The 20,508-nt window shown below is 39.9% G+C and overlaps 1 protein-coding gene across 7 annotated transcripts in view; it reads left to right on the forward strand.

The window, feature by feature from the left end:
* Positions 1-594: 594 nt before the first annotated feature.
* Positions 595-20,508, forward strand: part of Mtmr3 (myotubularin related protein 3) — a 103,358-nt gene continuing 83,444 nt past the window's right edge. For 3 of the 7 annotated variants that reach the window (XM_027387332.2, XM_027387333.2, XM_027387335.2), the window contains exon 1: positions 597-824. The gene's annotated coding sequence lies outside the window, so the exon portion shown is untranslated. Of the gene's footprint in view, positions 825-20,508 lie in introns of all 7 variants that reach the window. The other 4 variants (XM_027387331.2, XM_027387330.2, XM_035452095.1 and 1 more) reach the window with 3 other exon arrangements.

The following is a 20,508-nucleotide window of genomic DNA, read 5'->3' on the forward strand; positions in this document are numbered from 1 at the left end:
TATTTATTTATTTATTTATTATGTATACAGTCTTATGCTTGCATGCAGGCAGACGGCATCAGATCTCATTCAAGGAGGTTGTGAGCCACCATGTGTTTGCTGGGAATTGAACTCAGGACCTCTGGAAGAACAGCCAGTGCTCTTAACCGCTGAGCCATCTCTCCAGCCCTGCACTGATATTTTTATTATGAGCTGAGGTTGAGGCAGTTTGAACTTGTATTCTGAGCATAACCTGAAGCACAGTATATTTACACGCACCGCATTAAGTTTGTTTTATATTGACTATGCTTGCTGGGGAAAGTAAAGTAAGCCAAAGTACTGTCTTGAGCTACTAAGCTAGCAATAGAAGCCTCCTGAAAAGTCTTTCCAGTCCTTAGTTTTCTTTTTCTTAATTTGCAACGGCTCATGTATTCATTTCCCATGTTTCTATTCTCTTTTCGCCTGACTCCTCCGGGTGCTTCTCGGCAGCCACTTTCTGCCACCCTGAAGCCCCGCCCACATCCTGGGGCGTGGCCAACTCGCCAGGTCCCGCCCTCGTCCATCCCGTGACAACCAGCCCACTTCTACCCACCCCCGACCGCCGACGGCGCGCCGGAGCGTGCGCGCGCGCCCCCGCTAGCAGCTCCGATCGGTCTCGGGGGCGCGCTCTGTGTGGCCGCTGCCGCCATGTTGTTGTGGTTGTGAGGAGGCGGCGGCGGCAGCGGAGTAGCCGGCGGAGACGCTCCAGCGGCTCAGGCGCTGCCCCACGCCGGCCCTGGCTGGCAGCCTCGTGGGGTGGCGGAGGAGGCCGTGCTGTGACGGGCCTCGCCATGTCCTGCCACCTGGTAAGAAGCCCACCCCCCGGCTCCGGTGGCGAGGAGGTGCTGGAGGAGGGGCGGGCCTCGGCCGGGCGCGGCGGCTGTCACCGGCGGAGGAGGTGGCGGCGGGCGGGGGGCCGTGGTGGCCGTGGTGGCCCGGGTGGCCCGGGTGGCCCGGGTGGCCGGGTGGCCGCTGTGGCCGGGGTGGGGGCAAGCTCGTGGAGTGGAGCTCAGAGGCCCCACCGGGAGACGCGGGGGAGGCGGGGTCGCCGAGCTGGGCGGCCATCCTGAACCTGGCTGCCGGTAGCACTCAGAATGTGGGACGCTACCCCTGGAGCGCCCTGGAAAATGCTTCCGGGCCCCCGGGAGGTGAGTGTGTGGCCTGAGGCCCTGGCCGAGTCTGTGGGAGAGGCTGGAAGTCGTGCTGTTGGGACCCACGGGCGAGCCGTGCGGGCCTCAGCCTGACTGCCCAGGGCATCCTCCTGACCTGGTAGTACTTGAAGGGGAATGAAGGTTCAGGGGTGGTTGAAAGAGCTCAGGGAGCATTGGCGAAATAGCTCTGCAAAAGATTAGTGTTATTTTTTGAGTTGAAATTGTGCTGCATATATTGCATTTCAGGACCTAAGATGATATTGTTGGTTGGGGGTCAGAAAACTTATTTCAAAAATTTGGAGTAGAGTTTGCGCACAGTAATAGGCACTATGGAGTCTGTTTATTTCACTTGTGAGTTTTATACAAGGGCTTCTGTTAGATCTTGATGTTCAGTCGTCTTCGGACTGAAGTTTACATTCTTACTTTTCTTACTATCTTGACATCTACTTGTTTTTTTTGACATTTAGTTTTTTGTATTAAACAGTGCATATACTCTTGTAGTGGAGGTTCAACTTCGTTTCTCATAATGAGAACAGTGAACCGTCAGAGGTTATTGAATTATACAAGGTGATTCTTATCAAATATTTGATTTTGTTTGTGGGGACGTGAAGGATTCCTTTCCCTTTGAGATTCTGCCATGTTTCAGTGTAGCAAAAGAAACATGTTTTTGTGTTTTTACTTGGAGACCAAATAACATGAGTTGGTGGCCAAAGACAGACTTCTTTTCAATGACTTCAGTGAGTACAAGAGTTTACAGAATGACACTGTTTTGGGTAAACGCTGTGCACTGTATTATTAGACTAAATTTGGAAGCTTCTAGAAGGTTAGTTTGATTGCCTATGAAAACATCTTTCAGCTCTACAATTTTAGATACATTTAGATAACTCTGAGCAGTTGTGAGCAGCATAGTGAATTTGTTTACAAGGTGATAGAACACATTTTATCAAATAAATTAGATGCTGTCTAACTCGAGGTATGTTCAGAGATACACGGAAGAACCTGGAAGAAAGTAGAGGAAGTGAGGCATGAAGTCAGCTTCCTGCCCACTGCAGGGTCCTGAAGGTGCTTTCTAACATACCGACATTGTAGTTACTCCTAAACCATCTGACTCGGGTTTCTAGTAAAGTGGAGGGTGGGAGGGTGCCTTACAGTCATTTGAGACCAGGGTTGCAAACCTGGAAGGTGTACCGTGGATTGTGAAAAGTTCTTGAAATTTGCCCCAGGCTTTGAGGTGTGGTAAAGTCAGTTTAAAACCCTGCTTACAGTCCTGGCTAATACTTTGTGTGGTAAAGTGGAATTCTGAGTTGTCAAGGGATGTATTCATACTTCAGAGGGGATGTGTTGAGGATTGTTACAATTTGGAAGAGGTGAAAGAAGGTGTTGTTATAGTTGCGTAGGGTCTCATCCTGTCATATCATAGAGAAATATTTTTAGAGAGGTACACGTAATTCAGTAAATACCAGAAGCCTTTTGTTTCCTGATATCCCTACTGCTTAGCACAGTTCTCAGCAGAATTTTCTTTACAGATTTTTTTTTAAGCCAGTGAACAGTATTGGTATGAGAAAAAAGCAGCATTAGTTATTAAAAGTTACTTGGTGTTTTACATTGAAGAGGGCGTTTTCATTCTTTGCAACTTTTGACTTTTCTGTTTTCTGTAGATTGTGAACCCTGTTTTTGAGTCTTTTTTAATTTTTTTTTTTTTTTTTCTGAGACAGGGTTTCTCTGTAGTTTTAGGAGCCTGTCCTGGAACTCGCTCTGTAGACCAGGTTGGTCTTGAACTCAGAGATCAGTCTGTCTCTGCCTCCCAAACACTGGGACTAAAGGCATGTGCAGCCACCACCCAGCTTTGTTTTTGAGTCTTAATGTATTTAAAACTTGAGGAGTTAATACATTTTGTTGAATTTATAGGTAGTATAGACTGATGGAAAATTCTTCACTGGCAGACAGATCATGGATCATGATTTCATTGTGTCATTAATTGCTGTTGGGATATTATTTCTCTGGACTTGAGTTTGCTTATCTAGATAATTTAGAGCTCATATTTAGACTAATTTTACACATTAAATTTTTTTAAATATAGGAAAGTGCATCTTTTATTTAAAAGAAATAATAATTTGGGCTAAAATTGCCAGGAGTTTGAGATCATTGCGGGCTACATAAGCAAGTGACACATCAGCCAGGGCTTCATAGTAAGACCTCGTCTTGAAAAATGAAAACAGAAGCAGGAGAGATGGGTCACTGGGTAAAGACACCTACTGCCAGGCCTAAGTTTGATCTCCTGGACCCATGTGGTGGAAGGAGAAAACAACTCCAAGTTGTCTTCAGACCACATGTGTGCAATGGCACACATATGAATAGACACACACAAAAAAATTTAAAAAATGTTAACAAAACCTTTGTCCTAAAATTCCAGAGATAAAAAAAAGCCTTTGCCCTAAAATTCCAGAAATAATAATCCGTCTTGGGTTTTGCTTTTAGCTTATGGATTTTATACATTTCCCAAAATTGCTCTGGAAATTGAATGCATGTTGCAAATATGCAGAAATAGCATACTTATGCTTTTGTAATTTCCTTAATGTTGAAATCAAGTTGGGTTTCAGAGGGAACATTATAATTTTGTGTGAAGACATAATACTAAGAATGTTTTGGGGAGAAGTTTGCAGTCTATATATATGGCTGGTTGTTTCTTTCTGTAATTTTAAATGGTGACTTTGTTTTTAAGTTTTAGGAATTACACTTATTTATTTGTGTGTATGAATGTGGGTGCATGCATGCCATGGTACACATGTGTAGGTCAGAGGACAGCTTGTAGGAGTTGATTTCTCTCCATCATGTGGGTTCTGGGAATGGAATTTAGGTTGTCAGTTTTGGCTGCAAGTGCTTCTATTTCCCGAGCTGTCTCCTTAGACCATCTATGGTGAATTTCTATGTAATTTCAAAATCAGTGAAACATCAATTTAGAATTAAGTATGATGTTACATCCATATTGGATTGAACTAGGGTTCCCAGTAATTCAAGGCAACTACTGTAGCTATTAACATGTCATTGCTATTTTTTTAATCTTAATTTTGTGATTTTGGTACTGATATGCTTTCATTTTAATTTTTGTACTGTAATTGTATTTTTAAGTTCATAATACACTAAAAATGCAAATTGTTTTTATCGTGATAGTCGATAGACCAGTTAAGTTTTGAATCTGCCTAGTGCTGCTTATTAGCTTTGTTTTGGGCAAGCTATATAAAATTCCCTCATATTAAAGGAAGAACAGTGTCTACTTACTTCACATGTTGTGAGGAAGATCAAGTGGAATGGTGCACATGAAAAACAACCTAAAAATGTAATGATGTTAGAATCCTATTGCATTAGAATTCTTTTTTAAAAATAATTTGCTCTAAGATGGGCGTTGGTGGCGCACACCTTTAATCCCAGCACACGGGAGGCAGAGGTAGTTGGATCTCTGAGTTCAAGGCCAGCCTGGTCACCAGAGCAAGTGCCAGGATAGGCTCCAAAGCTACACAGAGAAACCCTGTCTCGAAAAACAAAACAAAACAAAATAATAATAATTTGCTCACTTTTATTTTAGTATTTTGCCTGCATGTATGTCTGTGTAAGGGTATTCGGAGTTGGAGTTACACAGATAGTTGTGAGCCATTATGTGGGTGCTGGGAACTGAACCTGGGTCCTCTGGAAGAACAGCCAGTGCTCTTAACTTTTGAGCCATCTCTTCAGCCCCTACATTTTTTTTTTTTCTTTTTTCAAGATAGGGTTTCTCTGTTTTTTGGAGCCTGTCCTGGAACAAGCTCTTTAGACCAAGCTGTCTTCAAACCCACAGAGATCCGCCTGCCTCTGCCTCCCGAGTGCTGGGATTAAAGGTGTGCAGCACTACCACCTATCTAGATGAGCTAACTCTTTCGTGAAAACCTTTTTAAATAGAATTCTAGGGCGCCTGGGCAGTGTTGGTGCACACCTTTAATCCCAGCACCCAGGAGGCAGAGGCAGGTGGATTTCTGTGGTTTTGAGGACAGCCTGGTCTACAGTGTGAGTTACAGGACAGCCAGGGCTGCACAGAGAAACCTTGCCTCCTTATCCCCCAAATAAACAGAGTTGACTTGTGAACAGTGCTAAAACAGATGCATGTGGTTCAAATGTAGAATTTCCTAATGCCACTGATAAGGCAACAGAAGTGGAGAAACCATTCAATACTTGCATCTGTTAATAGTGTTGCAGGGGCTCCAGGAGAGAAGATCTCATCTTGCAGTGTGAGCCCTGGTTGGGCCTTGCTACTCAATCTGGAGTAAAGACCATCAATTCAAATGCCTATAATGATCATGAAGAATAGACTATATTTGATCCTCTCCCCTCCCCTCTCCTCCCCCCCCTTTCCCTCCCTTCTCTTCCCCTCCCCTCCCCTCACCTCCTTTTTTTGAGATAGGGTTTCTTTGTATAACAGTCCTGGCTATCCTGGAACTTTGTAGATCAGGTTTTGTAGACCAGGGTGGCTTTGAACTCACTGAGATCTGCCTGCCTCTGCCTCCCAAATGCTGGGATTATAGGCCTGAGCCATCATTGTCAGGCTTGATTTGTTTTCTTATTTTGGAGCTGTGGTAGAAAGTGGTTGGAGCAAAGAGCTTCACATATTCTGTGTAAAGTTTTAGAACTGTGTTTTAGTTCATTTTTAATTTTTTTTTAAACTTTTTGTGTATGTGTGTATACCATGTGTGTGCAGGAGCCTTTGGAGGTCATGGAGTTGTCAGAGCCCCTGGAGCTGGAGAGTTACTGGTGATTATGAGCTTCCATGTGGTTTCTAGGAACCAAACCAGGTCCTCTGCAATTTCTCCAGCCCCAGAACTGTGCTTTCTAAATGTTGAGTGGCATATTATAGGGTAATGCAATCAGTGCTGTTATTTTTAAAAAGCCTTAAAAAGATAAGTTAGTATATTGCTAATGGTAAAAATGTTGTTTTGAGAACTGCGTTTATTATCTAAATTTGTATAGGGTGTGGCATACACCTTTAATCCTAGCACTCTAGAAGCAGAGGCATGAGGATCTCTGAGTTTGAGGGCAGCCTGGGCTGCATAGTTATGTGCAGGTATGTATGTGTGTGCATGTGCATTTGAGCAGAGGCTAGATCTTAACTTTGGGTGCCAGTTTTTGAGAACTGCCTGTCTTGTATTTTGAGACAGTCTCTCATTGGTCCCTGGTGGTTTGTATTTGGATTTGTCTAAGCTGACCAGCTGGCTGACCTTCTGGCTCCAAAGATCTGCCTGTTTATGTTTGCTTCGTCTTCAGTGCTGGAATTACAAGCGTGTGTCACTAACACACAGTTTTAGGTGCTTTCTGGGGATTGAACTCAGGTCTTCATGACTATGTGGCAAGCACTTTACCTATTGTGTTGTCTCCCTAGCCTTGTAACTTTCTTTTTAGGTTTAAATTTTTTTACTTTATTTTTATTTTGTGTGTGTGTGTGTGTGTGTGTGTGTGTGTGTGTGTGTGTGTGTGTGTTCATGTTGTGGATGTAGGTGGGCACTTGAGATGTGTGCACAACATGTATGCAGAGTTCAGAGGTCAACTTGTGGGAGTCAGTTCTCTTCACTTTGCTTGTCCAAAGGATTCAAACTAAGGTTGTTACTTGGCAGCAGTAGGTGTCTTTATCTGCTGAACCATCTTGCTGGCTAATTTCTTTAAAAAGTTTGTCTTCTTAGTGTAAAAATAATTTCATTCATGTATAACATTGTACTTTGCATGTAAATTCTTTTGCCCTTTGCTCCTCGATTCCTGTGGCGGCCTTCTTTCTTCCACTTCATCTGATTTCATGTCATTCATATATATGTATGTGTATTGTTAAATTTAATTCCACATAGGATGGAAGACATATTATTTACTTTTCCTTCTACCTTTTATCTTTTCTTTTTCCCTCTACCCCTTCTTAGCTCTTTTCTTCTCATATAGTTCCCTTTTAAAATGAAATTACTTCTGATTATAAATGTTATAGTACATGTTCATTAAACAAACAAACAAAAAAACACAAGATGCTTGCTGTGGTGGTACACATATGTAATCTTAGCACTTGGGAGGGAGGTAAATGCAAGAGGATTGGTTTAAGGCTAACCTTATCCACATAGTGAGTTTGAAGCCAGTTTGAGCTACAGGAGATTCTGTCCAAAAAAGTCAATAAACAAAACACATTCCCAAACCCAGACAGCCATCCCAGTACCAAACCAGTCAAACCATCCCAGAAGAATACATAAAAATTGAGATGGTCTGTCCAACATGATTATAACTCTTAGATTATACAGTATCAATTGGAATACTTATAAGAAAAGCTTTGCATGTGAAATTTATATTCTCATAATGGATATTTAGTATTCTGTAATCTTTTTTTTAATTTTTATTTTATGAGTGCATTGGTATGAAGGTGTCAGATGTTGAGTTACAGACAGTTATGACCTACAATGTGGGTGCTGGGAATTGAACCTGGGTCCTCTGGAAGAGCAGCTAGTGTTCTTAACCACTGAGCCATCTCTCCAGCCCAGTATTCTGTAATCTTAGTTTACAACATTTTTTTTTTGTTGTTGTTGTTAATTTACAAAGTCTTTTTTTTTTTAAAATGTTTTTTCAAGACAGGGTTTCTCTATGTAACAGTCCTAGCTGTCCTGGAACTCACTTTGTAGACCAGACTGGCTTTGAATTCACTGAGATTTGCCTGCCTCTGCCTCCCAAGTGCTGGGATTAAAGGTGAAGGTGTGCATAGGATGAATGTCTTAATTTTTCATCAACTTGTTGGAACCTATTTTCAATAGTCATACTAGTAACTTTTTTTTTTTTTTTTTTTGGAGATGTTGTAACTTAGAGGGTTTGACATTAGGCTTAGAAATAGATGGAAATCTGCAGTAAGAACTGGCAGCTGTTTGTACCTGCACTCCCTACATTTCTTGGTGCAGAATAAATTTCAGTATTCATGGGCTGTTTAAACTCTCAACTTTATTTTGGAGACAGCATCTCATGGAGCCCAGGCTAGCCTTGAAGTAGTTCTGTAGCCAAGGCTGAAATTGAACAGTCTGATCCTGCCTCAACTTCCCAGGTATTGGGGATTATAGCCATATGTCATCATTGCTGACCAGCACATATTTACTTACTCATATGTAAGTAAATTAGATTGTTCTTTTAAAAGCATTTATGATTTTATTTATTGTCATGTATTTGTATGTGAGTATGCCATAGCATACATGTGAAGGTCAGAGGACAGCTTTAGGTAGTTGAGCCCTGGGTTCTTGGGATCAAGCTCAGGTAGCGTCAGGCTTGCATGGGAAGCACTTTTACCTGCTGAGTCATTTTGCCAGTTGAGATTATTCTTTTATGTAATGTTCAGAGAAACTTGGGATCTTTTGAAACTGGAGTTATGGAAGTTGTGAGCCACTTGTGAGTTTTGAGAATTGAACTCTGGTCCTGAGGAAGAGCAATATGTGCTTCTAACCTCTGAGCCATTTCTCCAGACCAGTGTTATTAATTTTAAACAGTCATATGTGGTTAATGGCAGCCATGTTGGGCAATTTTGATTATACATTTTTGTTTTGTTTGTGACATGGTCTCTCTACATAGTCCTGGCTGTCACTACAACCCTTACTACAAAGATCAGACTGGCCTCAAATTTATAGAGATTCACTTGTACTCTGCCTTCCCAGTGCTGGAATTAAAGGTGTGTGCCACCACACTGGGCTAACGATTATAGATTCTTAATGTGAAGCAGTTATATAGATAAACAGTTGGAATATATTATAGTATAAAGTAGAACCATTTGGCTATTTATAGTTTTTTGTTGTTGTTGTACAGCAGTGGTCGTCAACCTCCCTAATGCTGTGACCCTTTAATATAGTTCCTCATGTTGTGGTGACCTCAACCATAAAATTATTTCATCGCTACCGTATAACTGTAATTTTGCTATTGTTGTGAATTGTAATGTAAATATCTGATATGCAGAATATCTGATATGTGACCCCTGTGGAGGTCTTTACCCGTAAGTTGAAAACCACTATTGTAGAGACTGTGAGAAGGCTCAGCAGATAAAACTGCTTCCTATGCAAGTCTGATGACCTGAGTTTGATACTTGGAACCCAGAATAGAAAGAGAACTGACTCCTAAAAATTGTCCTCTGGCCTCCACATGTACACTATGGCATGCATGAATCTGCATTCACACATGCCATATACACATAATATTAAGTAAAATAAATTCGGAGCTAGTGAGATGACTCAGTGGATGGGGATGTTTACTACCAAGCCTGACAACCAGAGTTCAGTTTCTAGCATATCTTTGCATGAAAGATTTATTTACTTGTTTTTAACGTGTGAGTATGAGTGTTTTCTTTATATGTATGTCTATGCACCACATGTGTACCTGGTTCCTTTAGAGGTCAGGAGAGGGTGTTGGATTCCTAACACCTGGAGTTACAGACTCTTGTGAAATGCCTTGTGAGTGCTGGGAACCCAACCATTGATTCCTCTGGAAGAGCAGGAAAGGTTCTTAACCCCTGGACCATCTTTTTGGCCCTTGAATATCATTATTTTCTCCAACAGAGTTAAAAAAAAAATCTTAAGAGATCTGAGTGGAGAGGAGGAACAAATTGTCAAATTGTCTCCTCTGTGTGTGTGTGTGTGTGTGTGTGTGTGTGTGTGTGTGTGTGTCTGTCTGTCTGTCTGTCTGTCTGTCTGTCTGTCTGTCTGTGTCTATCAACTTACCTACCTACTTACCTGTTTTAACTGACTTTAAATGCTTATCAGGGTGCCACAGGAAAAAGCTGGGGTGAACTTGTTACATGTGTGTAGTTGGGGTATCCTGAGAGACAAAAAAGGTGACCCACATTACAAGGTCACTGGACTGCCCCACCCCTATCAAAAAACAGGGGAGTCTTAGAGGTATTTCTGGTAGCTAGGGTGACCTGAGACTGCTGCTCCTTTTTTTGGGGTTAGTGGCTGGGGCCTTCCAGGAATAGGGGTGCATTTCAGTACTGGCAAGTGATATTGCAACACCCTTAATGAGGGCCAACAGCATTCACTGAGTGCAGCCAGTACAGCCGACCGTGGTCAGTGTTCCTTTGGTGATGGAGTTCCTGGGGTCTTCTTTGACCCAAAGCTGCATCAGGTAGCAGTCGATGGTGGAAGACAGTCCCCTACACACTGTAAAGCTGTAAAGCTTACCTCCAATCAGAGGTGCTTGGATCCTCATAGCATTGATTTTACCTCTGAACTGGTATTGAATTCCATCAGAGGCATTTTGAAAGCCTCGAGATTCCACCAATGAAAACCATAGTAAAGGTTCCACCGAAATCATCAACTAGGGGCGTTTGGTCACACTGCCCTGTATTTATGTTTAAATATGCTGTTATTTTTGATTTTATTGCTTGAGATATAGTTTGCTTTGAGAATGATTTATGGTTTAAATCTGTGTCGTGTCCTCCCTGCCCCCACTCCCCCCATCACTGGCCTTGAACTCAGAGATCTGCCTGCCTCTGCCTCCTGGATGATTTGATGAATTATATTTATTATTATTATTATTATTATTATTTTATGGTTTTTCGAGACAGGGTTTCTCTGTGTAGCTTTGGAGCCTATCATAGCACTCCATCTGTAGACCAGGCTGACCTTGAACTCAGGGATCTGCCTGTCTCTGCCTCTTAAGTGCTAGGATTCAAGGCTTGTGACACCACACTGGGCTTTTGCTGTGTGCACTTTTGTGTGAACTGCTGTACTTGTTAAAAGCTTTACTCCTACTCTTTCTTTTTTAAAAATGTAATACAAGTTTAAAGCCATCTTATGGTTTGAAGGATTAGTTTTAAACTTTGAAGGATTAGTTTTAAACTTAAAAGTAATGCAAACTTGTGAATGGCTATTGACAATACTTTAACTCCATACTAGGATATACAGAAGAACCATGGGGCTACTTATCAGTTCATTGTTTTCTGTAAACTACTCTCCAATTCCTCAGCATGCTTGAGCACCTTTCTTCATATACATGCTGTCTTCAGCCCAAGACTGACTGACTAGAGTCCTTTTTCTTTCCTCATTTTTACACCATCAAAAAGTTTAAATGCCTGTTTTTCAGGATAAAGCTCTTCTTAAATGGTGGAGAGCACCCATCCATCCATCTGTCCGTCCATGCATCCATACATCCATGCATCCATCCATCTATCCATCCTTGAGATACTCTCATGTAACTCAGGCTTGGCCTAGAACTCTCTCCATGTGGCAGAGAATGATCTTCAGCTTCTGATTTTTTTTTTTTTAATTTCCAGACAGAATTTCTCTGTCTTGTTTTGGAGCCCGTCCTGGAACTGGTACTGTGGACCATGATGGCCTTGAACTTGTAGATCTGCTTGCCTCTGCCTCCCGAGTGCTGGAATTAAAGGTGTGCACCACCAACGCCTGGCCTAACTTCTGATTTTCTTGCCTCCACCTCCCTGGGATTAGAGGCATGCTCCAAGATAGGCTTTGAATTGATGGACTCAAGCAGTTTTGCTTCATCCTCATGAGTAGCTCGGAATGCAGAGCCTTATTCAGGGCCTTATTCATGCTGTGCACGCTTGCTATTTCAGGGTTAGACAATGCTACTAGGCCGCATTGCCAACCAAAAGAGCACATATTTCCCCTTTTATTTGTTGCTAGGGATTAAGCCAACTATATCTTTGGGCAAATCATATAATTTGTTAGGGTCTGTCTGATTTTTCTGCACAGTAGGGATAGTATTTAAACCTTCTTTTGTAAAGTGATTTAGGTAAAACGAGAGGATTTTGTTTTTTTGTGTTTTTGAGATAGTGTTTCTCTGTTGCCTTGGCTGTCCTGGAACTTGCTCTATAGACCAGGTTGGCCTTGAACTCACAGAGATTGGCCTGCTTCTGCCTCCTGAGTGCTAGAATTAAAGGCATGCTCCACACCTGCCACCTCTTAGGATTCTTTAATAGTATTTATAGATAGATTTTTGTTTGGGCCATTGAATATACTTAACAGAGCTGGATTGTAGTTTACAGTAAAATGCTTGTTCTAGGCCACACAACCAATAATTATTAATGTCACTCATTTACTTTAGTATAATACCTAGTGATGTTTATTTCAGCATACCAAGCACTGATGTAAACAATTAACATTTATTTACTCTTTTGATTATCTAGGATTGAAGTCCTAGGCTCCAGTAATCTTGCTTCATCCTCATAAGTAGTTGGGATTTCAGGATGTGTGCTTGTGAGCATGTGAGTGTGTGTGTAGAGGTGGTTACAATTATTCTAATTTTTTCTGAAGAAGAAATAGGGGAAAATGGGGTAATTGTCTTTGAGTTCTAGAGTCTGAGCTTTTAGCCATTTTCCTTTACCACCTAATTGAGTGAAAGTGCTTGAGGATTTTTAGGCAAATCAAAGGTCCTAAAATATCTTTATTTTGTTCTTAGTTTGTTTTAGATTTATTTTATTTTATGTATATCAGTGTTTTGCCCGAATATATGTGTGTGTACTATATGCATGTTTGGTGCCCATGGAGGTCAGGAGAAGGCATTGAATCCCCTAGAATTATAGGTGGTTGTGAGCCACTATGTAGGCACTGAGAACTTAGTCCTCTGTAAGAGCTGCCAGTCTCTTAACCACTGAGCCACCTCTCCAGCCTTTTGAAGATTTTTTAAAAATGCTTATTTATTTATGCTTTTCTTTTCAAGACAGGGTGTCTCTGGGTAGTGTGGCTGTCCTCGAACTCACTCTGTAGACCAGGCTGGCCTTGAATCCACAGAGATCTGCCTGCCTCCTGAGTGTGGGGATTAAAGGCATTCGACACCCCTTTAATATGAGTTGGGAGAGGAGCTTCATGATTTGGCCATCATGACTCTTGAAAATTAACATTAATATTTTATTCCTTTTTAGTTTTTAAAGAGTCTCACTGATATCCCTGGCTGGCCTGGAATTTATGTAGAACAGGCTGGCCTCAAACTCAGAGATTTGCCTGCCTCTGCCTGCTGAGTTTTGAGGATTAAAATTTTGAGCCACCATGCCCAGCTCTTACTCCATTTTTGACTAAACTAGTTTCCCTCTAAAACTACTAAGACTTGGATGTCTATGTAGTTTTAAGAAAATGTGTATTTATATTTAATCCTAAGGGAATTTCAAACATTCATTAGATATTTTTAGACAAAGTTTGGCATTGTTGGTGATACTCCCCTTCTCCCCCCAACATCTGGTTCTGGTGTCAGAAATAATTAAGATTCTGTTATATCTATGGTTTAAAGATTTACATACAGTAGTGTTGTATGTAAAAATCATTATGATCAAGAAAGAATAGCTTGTTTCATTATCTTAAAGAATTTTCTTATGGTCCTTTGAGCAGTTAGTCTGATCTGGCTATACTTGTTTTGTCTTTATGTTTTTTGTCTATTTTAGAACTCTATATAAATGAATCATGCAGGATGTAACCTCTTTTTATTTTTGATATGGTGTCTCACTATCTGTAGTCGTAGATGTCCTGAGCAGTATTTTGTTGTATGAATATGCCATAGTTTATTTATCCCTTGGCTTATTTGTTTTCAGGTTTAGATAATTACAGATAAAGGCACCAGAAAATGACTTACGTGTACATCTGCATGTATGCCATATATATATTGTTTTATGATTAAAAAAATAAAGTACCTGACACTGAGATGGGTCATTTGGCAGAGTACAAATAGAATGCAAGCCTGAGGATCTGAGCTTGGGTCCCTATCACCCACATAAATAGCCAGGTGTGGCACATGTCTGTAATCCCAGTGCTGGGTAAGGCAAGGGAGCTTACTGGCCAGCAAGCCTTGTGGAATCACTGGGTTCTGGAGTCAGTGAGAGAGTCTGTTTCAGGAAATAAAATGTTTTAGACACCTGATGTTGACCTCTGGCCTCCACATATATGGATGCAAATACAATACCTAGCCAATCCAACTTTTTGGTGTTCTGACATGACCTGATAGCTATAAATGTGTTGGAACACTCATAACTATTCTGGGACACATGTGTCAGCCTCAGGTTGGACACACCTGGATGCTAGACTTTATGTAATTTGACTGCAGAATCTGAAAAGACTGATAATTTTCATAGAATATTATCAGTTGTTTAGCAAACTTCACTCCTAGAAAAACCCAGTTAGAATAAGTGAGAATAAACTGTTTACATGAATATTCTTGTACTGTTAACTGTAAATCAAAATTTTTTATTTTACTTAAAAAGTTTATTGGAGCTGGAGAGATGGCTCAGTGGTTAACAGCACTTGCTGCTCTTCCCAAAGGACCCATGTTTGATTCCTAGCACCAACATGGTGGCACACAATCATCTGTAACTAGTTTCAGGGATCCAACACGCTTTTCTGGACTCCAAGAGACCAGGCATATGCGGTAGACAGATTTATGCAGGCATATACATATAAAATACTAGTTAAAAAAACAAAAATTTTTGTTTTGAGACAGGTTTTTTTTTTTTCTTGTTTGTTTGTTTGTCTTTTTGTATAACAGCCCTGGCTGTCCTGGAACTCACTCTTTAGACCAAGCTGGTCTTCAACTCAAAGAGATCCATCTGTCCTTTGTTTCTTGAATAATGGGATTAAAGGTGTGTGCTACCACACCTGACAACTAGTTTTTAAAATTTGTAGGAAACATTTGATGTCTTCTAAAGAGAACAGTACAATGTGCAAATATTTGTCTTCATTTTGTTTATTCTCAAAACATTAAAGATTCATTATAGTATTCAGAGTGAGGAGCTGTTTCAGTTTTTCTCTGTGGAACTAGAGTCTGCTTGTCTGTCTGTCCGTCCCTCTGTCCATCTGCCTGTCCATTGTTCACCTATCTGCCCATCTCAGTATTTTTATTTTATTTTTATTTTTTTGAGACAGGGTTTCTCTGTGTAACCTTGGCTGTCCTGGTCTTCATTTGTAGATCACACTGGCTGCTAACTCAGAGATCAAGTTGTGTACCACCATGTCTGGCTCAATATTTATTTTACTTGACTTTCTCTAAGAATTTGCCTCCCTCCCTCTTTAATAGTATTCTTTTATAAGGTACAGGGAAGTAGACTTTTCCTCCCTTCAGAGATATTCTTGTCTGATATGAAAAAGTTAATATGACCTTTTGGTCTTCAGGGTTATACAAAAAATTTTTTTCCTTTCAAAGATTTATGTATTTATTTATCATGTATACAGTGCGTGCCAGAAGAGGGCACCAGATTACATCACGGATGGCTGTGAGCCACCATGTGGTTGCTGAGAATTGAACTCAGAACCTCTGGAAGAACAGTCAGTGCTCTTAACCCCTGAGCCATCTCTCCAGCCCCAAGGGTTATACAAATTTAAATGTGCTTAATTGCATAAAATCTTCTCAAAGAAAATTATCAGGAAACTTTACAGGACAGTTTTGGACATTTGCATACAAGGAAATTTCCCACTCTCTGTATTACTTACTTGTCTTTTACCCCTCGAATCTTTTATTTGTGTATGTGGGGAGATTGTATGTTATTCAAACATTTGATATGTCTCTGATTCCCCTGCTTGGTAAGTACTTGAGGGAGTCTTGAAATGTGTTGTTTTAGTCACTGTTCTGTCTACAAAAATGTTCTCATATTAAATCCAGTAGAAAACATGTTGGCAATAGTCCAGAAGCTGACTCACTAAGGAGTAATGATAGACACTTTGAAGGGAATGACCTATCCCAAGATTCTGTTTCACAGCTGAGTGCTGTGATTACATCAGTAAAAGGCAGCCAAGAAATCAATGCAATCTTGTTTGTACCTCCTGGGAGTAATGCTCCACATAGGAAGGACCTTTCAGAGTAGTATACACTAGTATCCGGTTTAAAAAATGTATTTGTGTGTGTGTGTGTGTGTGTGTGTGTGTGTGTGTGTGTGTGTGTGTATTATTTTTTGCTATCAGTCATATTTTTGGGGTGAGCAGTAAATTGAGGATTCATTATGGTGGTAGTCATTGTGACACTGACATGCTTTTTTCCTTTTCTGGGCCTGGATGAGAATACCCGTATGGTGACTAAGGGTTAACCCAAGAAGCTTAATGCATATCAGCTTTCTAGAGCTAAAGGAATATACTTAGCTCAGTAGTAAGCACAAGTATCATGTTCATGCTAGACACTGTAACCACTGTCTCGTCTCTTAAATTAAACAAACTGGAAGAAACCAAAGCAAGACCAGTAACAGTTCAGTTATGAGGTACAGCCCCTTTGCTTATTTGCATTGCACATTTTAGGAGTAAAATGGTTAGAAAATGAGCTTGCTTAGTACTGGGAAATTGATACTAACTATGATGGTTTTGTGGATTGGAATGATTGCCGTTCCATTTCTAAATTCGATTTCATAGCTATAATTGGTTTTTGGTGGCCAACTCAACTTTTATAATTACTAGCAAAGTTGTTTTTATTGCTTGCTTGAATGGAAAGCACAGGAGTGTGCAGTTTTATGTTCAAAGGTGTCATAGAGATAAAACATTTAAATTACATCAAAGTATTTTTCAGAGATAAGCCTAAGTATACTTAGATTGACCCATTTGATTATGTAGAACTTTCTGCTTCTCAGTAAAATGTGCTAATCCTAATAAAAGTTTTAAACATGATAGTATTTTGCTGTAAGTAAGATGGAGGGTTGTGTTTAGCTGTTTGCTATATTTCAAGTGTATTTTTTAGGAGTAAAATGTTTTCAGCTGGGGCTGGAGAGATGGCTCAGAGGTTAAGAGCACTGGCTGCTCTTCCAGAGGTCCTAAATTCTATTCCCAGCAACCACATGGTGGCTCACAACCATCTGTAATGAGATCTGGTGCCCTCTTCTTGCCTACAGGTGGGTATTCATGCAGGCAGAATGCTGTATACATAGTAAATAAATATTTTTTTTAAAAAAGTTTTCAGCTGTTTTCTCAAGAGTGTGCTTTTTTTTTCCTTTTTCTTTTTTCTTTGGTTTTTCGAGACAGGGTTTCTCTGTATTGTTTTGGAGGCTGTCCTGGAACTCACTCTGTATACCAGGCTGGCCTCGAACTCACAGAGATCCACCTATCTCTGCCTCCCGAGTGCTGGGATTAAAGGGGTGAGCCACCAACTCTGAGCCACAGTGTGCTTCTTAAAAGTTACAAGTACTTTGCTTTACTTAAGAAATATGTTACTGTGGTTTTTTTTTGGGGGGGCATCTAATTTGCAAATAGATATTGTCATCTGTGATCTGGACCTGGCCATTGCATTGAAAGAAAATAAATTCTTAGTTTCTCTTCATCTGTGTTTTCTCAGCCTTTTCTATATGTATACTTTGTCAGTGGCCTTTAAAAAAAACTCTGTGGCTAGAGAGAAGGCTCAGTGGTTAAGAACACTTGTTCTTGTAGAGGACTTAGGTTTGGGTTCCTTGTGCCACATGGTGGCTCACAACCATCCGTGATTCCAGTTCCAGGGGAGCCAGTGCCTTCTGATTTCTGCAGGCATCAGGCTTACACAGGGTGCACATACATACACACAAGCAAAACATTTATATACATAAAATAAAATAAATCTAAAAAACAAAAAAAAAAACCCAAACCATCCATTCATTCATTCATTCATTCATTCACTCATTCAATTACAATAGTCAGGGGATTGAACCGTAGCACTATGTTACTGAACTTAGCCCTCAGCTGGTCTTTTGCTTTTGAATTGGCTCTTCATGTATTGGTCCCACTTAATTTCTTTTCTTTCTTCTTTCTTTTTTTCCTTTTTTTCCGAGACAGGATTTCTCTGTGTGGCCCTGGCTGTCCTGGAACTCCCTTTGTAGACCAGGCTAGCCTGAATTTCAGAGATCTGCCTGCCTCTTCCTCCTGAATGCTGGGATTAAAGATGTGCACCATCACCTCCTGCCCCCACTTAATTTCTTATATGGTTCACACCTGCATCTTTATTTATAGTTAAGTTTATGACTATAAACTTAAGTTTATAGAAAGTTATTTCTCTGTGCCTCATTTTTCCCTGTGTAAAAACAAGGGCAATTACCTGCCTGTAGAATCATGGTTAATAAATGAAGTACTTAGAAGAATGCTCTATATGTGTTGGCTGCTATAAGCTAAAAATCTTAACTTTATACAACACTTCATTTTTTGTTGATTCTGATTTTCAGAATTTAGCAGAACTTTGTGTTAAATAATAAACTTCACCTTGTATTTAATTCTTTTTTGTGTGTATTTAATTCTTTATCATAAATGACTACAATTTGCTGCTTATTAAAAATAGAATATTTTGTTGCCCTAGATTGGCCTTAAAGATAACATGTTAGTAGAAAGTTGTTCCTTTTTTGTAACTTATATACTTGCAAATGTATTGTTTGAATTTAATGTACATGTGAGTGTAGTACAGTTATGTAGAACAAACAGTCTGCATGGGACTGGAAGTACTGGAAAGGTACAAACTGTAGCAGGTAACTTCGTCAGTCGACCAGCAAAGAATTTGAGGTTGGCAGCTATTATTTAATACTCAATTTTTTGAAATGATTTATTTTGAAACAAAGTAATTTAAAACCTAGATAGATAAAACCTAGGGGTGACTTTAGATTTCTTTTTCCTTAAAAAATTTTTTTTAAAGGAAGAACCATTTCTCTTTAGATACTTAGATCCTTGAATGCTTTATGAATTTTAGTCACTGCCAGTGGTGATCACCAATAGTATGAATCTATACTATACTTTTAAATTTGGACCATTACTAAATATCTTGAAAGATGAGATTACTAAACTACCTTGTTGATTTTATGCATCTTTCCCTTGTTTCCCATGTAGTAGAACTTTTTCAGTGTTTTTTTTTTTTTTTTTGTAAAAGGGTTAGATATCCTTATTTTTGAAATTTAGTGGAGTTGTTAATTCCTAGATTTTATCCTTAAACCAGATTTTTTAAGCCCGTAGAAATTTTCTTACAATACTTAACTATAGTAAATAAAAGGAATATAGGATATTTGCTGGAGTTTTACATTTTTTGAGGTCTTTTCATTTAATTTATGTCATCAAAGTAAGAGGGTTCAACATTCAACATGGGGCTGAAGCGATGATTCAGTGGTTAAGAGTCCTTGCTGCTTTTACAGAGGACCTGGGTTTGATTTTAGCACCTCTGTTTTAGTTTCTATGTCCAGGTCCCTCACTTCATTTAGTGATGAATTTCATTTGGAACATATAAGCCAAATAAACCCTTCCCTCTGGTCATGGTGTTTTATCATATTAGTTTGCAATAGAAAACAAACTAATACAAATAGCAAAAAAGACAGAAGGTGGGAAATAGAGATTAAGTGCCATAGAGTTCTACTTTAACACAGCAAGTAATATAGTTTTATTTGAAGGCAGGTTGTGATAAGTTAAAAATGCCCACTAAAAACTACAGTAATCACAAAAAAAGCAATAAAAACAAGGCTAGAGATTTGCCTCAGGGGTGCAAGTGCTGGTTAGCATGCACAATACCCTGGGAATCATGATCTTTTTTTTTTCTTTTATTATTATTATTATTATTATTATTATTATTATTATTAATTCAAGTTAGGGAACAGGCTTGTTTCACATGTACTTCCCCTCTCCCTCCCCTCATCCCCATTCCTTCTCCCCCAGGGAATCATGATCTTAAAAACAAAAACAAAACTCAATGCCTTAGACACTGTTCTTATGCTGTGAAGAGACACCATGATCAAGGCAACTCTTATAAAAGAAAGCGTTTAGCTGGTAGCTTGCTTGTAGTTTTAGAGGCTAGTCCATTATGATCATGGCAGGGAACATGTAACCTTGAATGTCCTGGAGAAATAGAGAACATGTTATTAATATGCATGTCATTGGAGAAATAGTTAAGAGCTTTATATCCTGATCCACAGGGGGAGGAGAGAGAGAGAGAGACGGGCAGAGAGAGAGAGAGACGGGCAGAGAGAGAGAGACAGAGACAGAGACAGAGACAGACAGACAGACAGAGAGACAGACTGGGTTTGGCATGGACTTTTGAAACTTCAAAGCCCACCCCTAGTGGCTACACCTTTTAATCCTTTTAAATAGTGCCACTACTTGATGCCTAGCATAGAATAAAATATATCAGCCTATGAGGGATGTTCTTACTCAAACCACCACACTTGATTATAAGCTTATCACAAGATATGCAGTACAACCTGAATTCAATCCCTAGAACTCACATGGTGCGCGCACACGCACACGCACACACGAGAAGAGAAGGTATTCTCTTTATATGATCAGGAACTTCTTATATCTTTCTACAGGGACATTGTAATATAAAATAAAAAATCTGAAATTAATTGCTCAGTGTTTTTTTTTTTTGGGTTTTTCAAGACAGGGTTTCTCTGTGTAGCTTTGGAGCCTATCCTGAC

Source organism: Cricetulus griseus (genome assembly GCF_003668045.3).
Source record: "Cricetulus griseus strain 17A/GY chromosome 1 unlocalized genomic scaffold, alternate assembly CriGri-PICRH-1.0 chr1_1, whole genome shotgun sequence".
NCBI lineage: Eukaryota > Metazoa > Chordata > Mammalia > Rodentia > Cricetidae > Cricetulus > Cricetulus griseus.